The sequence below is a fragment of the Papio anubis genome, chromosome 1, assembly GCF_008728515.1.
Source record: "Papio anubis isolate 15944 chromosome 1, Panubis1.0, whole genome shotgun sequence".
Classification (NCBI taxonomy): domain Eukaryota; kingdom Metazoa; phylum Chordata; class Mammalia; order Primates; family Cercopithecidae; genus Papio; species Papio anubis.
This window is the reverse complement of record NC_044976.1, coordinates 134268037-134274809: the sequence shown is the minus strand read 5'-3', so window position 1 is coordinate 134274809 and position 6773 is coordinate 134268037. Positions and strand designations below refer to the sequence as shown.

Below are 6773 nucleotides of genomic sequence, written 5' to 3'. Positions count from 1 at the left end.
AGTTCCAAATCACCTCATCCAAATCCATTCTCCTGTTTCTCTTCTCTAAATCACACCTGGTATCAGCTTGAAGTTCTAAATACCTGGCAGGCACCCTCTTGTCTCTATTGGATTTGTGGGCCACGGGCCAACCAACAGTTACCAGCCAAATGGACAGGAGCTTGTGTACTCAGAACAATTAGGCCGTCTTTCTTTTTGCTTCCACTGCAACAAGAGGAAACCTTAGGATATCCTGTCTATGATGAAATTAAAGGAAGAAACAAAGAAATGTAGACATAAAAAAGACATAAAATAGGAGATTAGAAAGACACAGATTGGCCACCTGAAAGAATAATTCAATACTGTGGGCCAGTTACCTGGGCACAAGATAGGTCATGGGGGTACCGCACCCCAATTTACATGCTTAACCGCATCATAAGTTTGCAAGCAGTTCTTGAAATTATCACTAATGAAATAGCAAATGCATTAGACTTATTGGCCCAACAGGCCACAAAAATTAGAAACACCATTTATCAAAATAGACTGGCTTTAGACTATCTCCTAGCCCAAGAAGGAGAAGTATGTGGAAAGATTAATCTAACTAATTGCTGCCTAGAAATTGATGACAATAGAAAAGCTATTATCCAAATAACTGCAAGAATGAGAAAATTAGCCCATGTTCCAGTCCAGACCTGGAAAGGGTTGATATGATTCCATCATTTGGAGGCTAAAGGTTCACCTCTTTTCAGTTTGGTAGCAGATTTGTTCGATCATGCCCTGGGAGGTTGCTTGATACTTCCTTGTCTTTACCCATATTAAGACGTCAGATAAAGCTATAGAACAGTGTGACCTAAGCAGACTACAACTCAGCTAATGTAAACTCCTGCGTAAATATCAGCCTGTGCCTAAAAAGAAAAACATTCTTTTCAAAGAAAAGATCAAAGGAAATAATAGTGATGCTTTCTATTAGATGTTTATAAAAGCGATAAAGGGAAGGAAACCAGGAGACAGAATTTGAAAATAATGACAATGGTACCACATTCGTAAACCAAGAAAGCAACTGTGAGGCTTTCAGAATATCAGTGACCTAGTCCTGAAGTAAAGGCCAAGATTTAAGAACAGCCAGGGCAAAGGTTAAAAAAAGAACATTTTCTCTGCCCTGTAAAATTTTAAGCTGAGAACCAGTTACCAAAGATAGCGCTGTCCCTAGAGTCAAAACAGCGGAATAGGTCCCAGAACACACCCCTCCCTCCTGGAGCAAGCCTGAGGAAAAACTCCGGGATAAATGCTCTTTAGAATAGTTCTTGTTTTTCTTTTCAGCTAATATAAAAACCACAAGTTATGTCAAGTCATCAGTTATGCTATAGATTACGTGACCTGTCAATATATGATTTACTGCCTTTGTTTTGCTCTTGTATGCTAGCCTTTATAAGCCAAACTCTGTTTTTGTTCAACCCTCAGCTTTTTGAATGGGGATCCACTGAACCAGTGTGTACCTTAATATAAACATCCTCCTGTTTTCCCATATCGGTCTCTCTGGTCCTCAGTTTCCCACAGCAGAAATACCGGGTGCTGAAGGCTTTTTGGCTTCCTGCTCCCTCCCTGTTTACCCCTTTTATCGTCCTGCTTCCCAACCGCCCCCTAACTCTGCTCCCCTTTTTCTGCAGGCCTGCGCCCCCGCCGCAGCCCGGGACCTCCTCATGGGTGTCCACAATTGCAGCACCACTAGGTAGCAGCGTCCCACCTCTTCCCCCTCGCCGCCGCCGCTGCAGCAGGAGCCTGGCTCGCTGCGCCGGGAGCGGCGGGCCCGGCCGGACCCCAAAGACGCAGGGGCGGGCTCCCTGCAGTCCTGGGAGGTTCTTGCTCCCGGGACCCCCAGGCAATTCAATTCACTCATCCGGCACCGCCTCTACAGTCCAAGCTGGGGGAAGGGGCGGGCCGGGGCAGCGGGTCCCACAGATGCCAGCCAAGACCTCCGCTCCAGAATGCTGCTTTTCCCGGGGACTGACACACCTTCAGCAATCCTTGAGGGAAAACGTAACTGTACCTGGAATCCCATTGCAACAACTTGGTGGCTCCAGGTCCCCAAGGCCCAGGCCTCAGGCCCCATGGGCACTCTCAGCGTCAGGGCTCTCGCCAGGCCAAACGGACCGGGAGAGTCTACAAATCTCGGGGCCCACTGCAACAAGTGGATCCTTTCCGCCCTTTCCCCTTCCATCCACCTCCAGAAACTCCATTCCTATGTCCTTGCTTCCCTCCACCGGCCTGCTCAAAGGGCCCCTGTCTAAACAGGCCCCTCCTCTCTAGGATCCCTCACCCTCTCTCTTTCTCTTCTTCCTCTCTCTCTCTCTCTCCACTCCCCTCACCCTTTCTCTCCTCTCTATGGCTTGGGCCTTTCTCTCAAGGCTCTATAAACTTTCTCCAGCTCCCTCACCCTCTTTCTTTCTCTTCTTCCCCCTCCACCTCTCCATCTCTCTACTCTCCTCTCTCCTCCCCCATGTCCATGTCTACTTCCGTTTCTATCTCTCCATCCCTCTCCTGGCTCTTTGCTCCTCCTTCCAGTATTGATGGCTGTTCCTCTGTGAATGGGTGGTTTTGCTCATGGTGGTCGTGAGTTGTGTCTGGCTGTCCCTCAGCCGCTCTCTCCCAGGATCAGGCTGCCGGCTTTGGTGCCAGCGCGGGGCAAAGCAGAACCCATCTGGCCCCCTTGTTGCCCACAGGCTGGGTCCCCGTCGGGACAGGGGACGGGGGTGAAGGCGTTGTGAGAAAGAGCGCCCGTAGGACTGGGTTGGCTGATTGCCCTTGGGCAGCCCTGGAGGCTCTGGGTGGGTGGGGCAAGAGGGGGCCTTGCAGGAGGGGCGGCGAGGGATCCAAACCAATCCCTCAGTGCTAAGGCAGAGGACCGGAGGGGATACCAGGACCGTGGGCCCTGGGCCCTGGGCCCTGACGCCTCGGAGCACACCCGGTCCTGAGCCGGCCGGATGTGGTGGAAGCTCGGAAGCTCGGGAGCTCGGGAGCTGGGGGAAGGCCTGGAGCTTTGGCTGAAGGGAGGCCACCTCCAGAGCCCGAAGCCTGTGCAGGAGACAGAGGCCTCTGGCGCCCCCGCCCGGCAGCAGGGCGGCGCTGTGGCGGTTCAGAGCTTGGCCTGGCCACCAGCGACTGCGGAGGCTCTTGGAGACCAGCTGAAGGCGCAGCGCTGCGGCAGACCATGCTCCGGCGTAGAAGGGGCGAGCAGCCGGTAGAGGGGGACAGCAGACTAGCCCGGCCGCTGGCGAGCAGCTCAGGGATACTTGATCCGAGCCCTGTGGATCCGGGATTGCCGGGATGTCTAGAGTCGGGCGCGCAAGACTGAGCGGAGCTCTTGGGGCTGCCAGGCGTCTATGGCCATACCACCCTGAACGCACCCGATCTCGTCTTATCTCTGGAAGCTAAGTAGGGTCAGGTCTGGTTAGTACTTAACTGGGAGATCGCCTGGAAATACCGGGTGCTGTAGGCTTTTTTGGCTTCCCGCTCCCTCCCTCTTTCCCCTTTTTATCCCGTTGCTTCCCAACCGCCCCCTGACTCTGCTCCTCCTTTTCCACCCGCCTGCGCCACCGCGGTACCCCGGGACCTCCTCATGGGGCATCCGCCACTGCAGCACCGCCGGTTAGCAGCTTCCCACCCCTTCTGCCTGGCAGCCACCCCATCAGTAGCCCAGTTCGCTGCGCGGGGCGGGGCGGACCGGAGCCAACCTCGAAGGCGCAGGGGCTGGGTTCCCTGCCGTCCCGGGTGTCTTCCCTCTCCCGGGACGCCCACGGAATTCAATTCACTCATCTGGCGCCGCTGTCACCGTCCAAGCCGGGGGAAGGGGCGGGGAAGCGGGCCCCACAAGACACCAGACAAGACCTCCGCTCCGGAACGCATGGGCTGCTTTCCCCAGGGGAAGGACATTGCCTTCGCCAGCCACCAGGAAAACTGTCCCTGTGCACTCGGAATCCCTTTGCCACCAACTTCTATAAACTCCAGTCCCAATGACAGGAGACAGACCCAGGCCTCGGCCCGGTGGGCATGCTTTGCGCCACAGCTCTCGCCAGAGGGACGGGTGCACTCCACAAATCTCGGGGCCCACCGCCCCGAGAGGACAGGGAGGAACCAACAAAGGAAAAGCCCTACGAAACGGACCATCAAAGCAACCAATCCAACAAAAAATACGTCTCAGGGCTCCTTTGGGTCACTCCGTTAGCCCTTCCACCCTGTTCTGGCCCAGCCCAAGCCCCCTCCACCCTACCCCGGCCTGCTTAAAGGGGCCCTGTCTACCGGAGCAGAACGCTCCCTCTCCAAGGCTCTAGGGCTCTCTAGGTCCGTCACCCTCTCTCTTCTTCTTCCCCCTCCACCTCGTGCTCTTTCTGTCGCCTGCTCTCTCTCTCTCTCTCTCCCCCCTTCTCCTGACTCACTGTCTCTCTATCACTGTCTCTCTCTCTCCCTCCGTTTCTATGTCTCCATCCCTCTCTCTTGCTCTCATTCAAGCTGTGTGTGTCTGTGTCTTTGTGTGTCTGTGTGTGGGTGTCTGTTTGCAAGACGGGCTGCGAGGGATCCAAAACAATCCCTTAGCGCTAAGGTGGAGGACCAGAGGGCCTGGGCACTGACGCCCTGTCCTGAGCGGCCAGATGTGGTGGAAGCTCGGGAGCTCGGGAGGCAGGGGAAGGCCTGGAGCGTTGGCGGAAGGGAGGCCGCCCGTAGAGTCCGAAGCCTGGGCAGGGGACGGAGGCCTCTGACGCCCCCGTTGGGCAGCAGGGCGGCGCCGTGGTGTTCGCGGGACTTGGCTGCCAGCTACTGCTGGAGGCTCTAGGAGGCCGACGGAAGGCGCAGCGCGGCGGCCCGGGGTGCTCAGGTGTAGTAGGGGAGAGCAGCCCATCCCGGGTGCGGGCGAGCGGCTCCGGGGTCCGCCATCCGAGCCCCGCGCCCCCGGGGTGGCGGGGACGCCTGGAGTCTGGCACGCGTGATTGGACCCAGTTCTTGGGGCGGTCAGGCGCCACTGTCAGGGTCTACGTCCATACCAACCTGAACGCGCCCGATCTCCTCTGATCTAGTGAAGCTAAGCAGGGTCGGCTGGGTGAGTACTTGGATGGGATTCCGCCCGGGAATACCGGGTGCTGAAGGAATTTTGTCTGCTTGCTTCCTAACCGCCCTCTGACTCTTCCTAACCTTCCCCTTTTATCTGCTTACTTCCTAACCGCCCTCTCTGCTCCCCGCTTTTCCGCCCTCCTGCACCCCCGCAGCAGCCCGGGACCTAGGGGTCCCCCACTGCACCACCGCCAGGTAGCAGCATCCCACCTCTCCCGCCTCGCCGCAGCCCCAGCAGGAGCCCGGGTTGTGGCTGGCCAGGGCCCGACCCTGAAGGCGTAGAGGCGGGTTCCCTGCTGTCCTGGGTGTCTTCCTGCTCCCGGGAGGCGCAAGCACTTCAATTCAATCATGCGGCGCCGCCGCCACTGTCCAAGCCCAGGGAAGGGGCCGGCAGGGGTAGCGGGTCCCGCAGACGCCAGCCAAGACCCCCGCTCCAGAACGCATGGGCTGCTTCCCCCTCGGGGAAGATCATTGCCTTCATTAGCCACCAAAACAACCGTCCCTGTGCACCCAGAATCCCATTGCCACCAACTTCGTGTAAACTCTAGTCCCGAGGACACGAGAGAGACCCAGGCCTCCGGCTCCGTGGGCACGCTCGTCGCCTCCGCTCTAGCTAGACGGATGCGCGCACTCTACAAATCTCGGGCCCACCGCACCAAGAGGACAGGGAGGAGCCAACAAAGGAAAAACCCTAAGAAACGCACCCCCAAATCAACCAATCCAAGAAAAAACACCTTTCAGGGCTCCCTTGGTTCACCCGCGTGGGCGGCCTGCCACCCTGTTCTGGCCCAGCCCAAGCACCCTCCACCCTACCCAGGCCTGCTCAATGGGGCCCTGTCTACCAGAGCAGAGGACTCCCTCTCTAAGGTTGTATGGCTCTCGCTCTCTATCTCCCTCACCCTCTCTCTTCTTTCCCCTCCACTATGCACCCTTTCTTTCGCGTTCTCTCTCTCTCTCCCCTCCGTCACTCTGTCTCTCTCTCTCTATCGCTATCTCTCTCTTCCTCCCTTTTTCTCTCCATCCCTTTCTCTCTTGCTCTCCCTCAAGCTATCTGTCTCTTTCTCTCTGTGTGTGTGTATGTGTGTACCCGCGCGAGTGCGCCAGTGTGTGTCTGTGTGTGTGGGGAGGGTCGGGGTGGGGAGGGGGTTGGTTTTGCTCGTGGTGGTCGTGAGATGTGTCTGGGTGTGCTTCAGCCCCTCTCTCCCGGGATCCAGGATGTGTGTGCTGGGGGGAAGCAGTGGAAATGGTGTTGAAGGAAGGTGACAATCAGCTTCGTGGAGGGCACTGACAGGCCATTATTCCTGTGGCTTGGCAAGTTTTCTGTTTGAACTTATTTCTTGTTAAGGGTCCAAGTGTACCGACTATGGGAATAAGAAAAGAAGAATAGCTCTGAACAGCTGAAGCTCTGTGAGGTACAAAAGATTTTTCTGGCCCAGAGAGACTTGAGTATGGGATTTGAGACACACCTCCACACCCTTTCCCAGAGGCAATTGTTTAAAGGTATGTTGTTCCTAAGGAGCTGCCTCATCTGGAATTTGTAATACAAAGAACAATGTATAGCCAGTCAGTGGCTTATTGATTTTAATGTAAATTTTTGATGAAAATTTTAGGAACTGCGTCTTTTCTCAAAATCCACTTGTAACGGCTACTAATTGGAGTGTATATTCAGGGCAACTTTATGCTCTCAGGTA

The 6773-nt window shown here is 55.9% G+C and overlaps 1 pseudogene; it reads left to right on the top strand.

Annotated features, from left to right (window-relative positions):
• Positions 1-3355: 3355 nt before the first annotated feature.
• LOC116271979 lies at positions 3356-3475 on the top strand (annotated as a pseudogene).
• Positions 3476-6773: the final 3298 nt, after the last annotated feature.